Source organism: Sinocyclocheilus anshuiensis, unplaced genomic scaffold (genome assembly GCF_001515605.1).
Source record: "Sinocyclocheilus anshuiensis isolate Anshui unplaced genomic scaffold, SAMN03320099.WGS_v1.1 scaffold599, whole genome shotgun sequence".
Taxonomy (NCBI): domain Eukaryota; kingdom Metazoa; phylum Chordata; class Actinopteri; order Cypriniformes; family Cyprinidae; genus Sinocyclocheilus; species Sinocyclocheilus anshuiensis.
The window spans coordinates 60,183-60,827 of record NW_015552567.1 but is presented as its reverse complement, the minus strand read 5'-3'; the positions used below and the strand labels follow the sequence as shown (position 1 = coordinate 60,827).

Below are 645 nucleotides of genomic sequence, written 5' to 3'. Positions count from 1 at the left end.
GTTGGTGTGAGAGCATCTGCACACACAGTGAGGTGAAGACTTTTGGACAACGGCCTAGTGTCAAGAAGGGAAGCAAAGAAGCCTCTTCTCTTCAAGAAAAACGTCAAGGACAGACTGAAATTCTGCAGGAAGTACAAGGATTGGACAGCAGAAGACTGGTGCAAAGTTATTTTCTCTGATGAAGCTCCCTTCCGACTGTTTGGGACATCTGGAAAATCGATTTTTCGGAGAAGGAAAGGTGAACGCTACCATGAGTCCTGTGTTGTGTCAACAGTGAAGCATCCTGAGAATATCCATGTATGGGGTTGCTTTTCAACCAAGGGAGTGGGCTCTCTCATAATTCTGCCCCAAAACACTGCCATGAATAAAGAATGGTATCAAAACGTCCTGCAAGAATGACTTCTTCCAACGATCCATGAGAAATTTGGTGATGAACTGTGCATTTTCCAGCATGATGGAGCACCATTTCACAAAGCAAGAATGATAAAGAAGTGGCTCGAAGATTATTACATTAAAATTTTGGATCCGTGGCCAGGCAACTCCCCGGATCTCAATCCCATAGAGAACCTGTGGTCAGTCCTCAAAAGGCGAGTGGACAAGCAGAAGCCCACAAATTGTGATCAACTCCGAGAACTAATAAGGCAA

At 44.7% G+C, this 645-nt stretch overlaps 1 protein-coding gene across 2 annotated transcripts in view; it reads right to left on the bottom strand.

Annotated features, from left to right (window-relative positions):
- Positions 1-645, bottom strand: part of LOC107664966 (aspartyl/asparaginyl beta-hydroxylase-like) — a 62,032-nt gene that overhangs the window by 31,796 nt on the left and 29,591 nt on the right. The window lies entirely within an intron of this gene.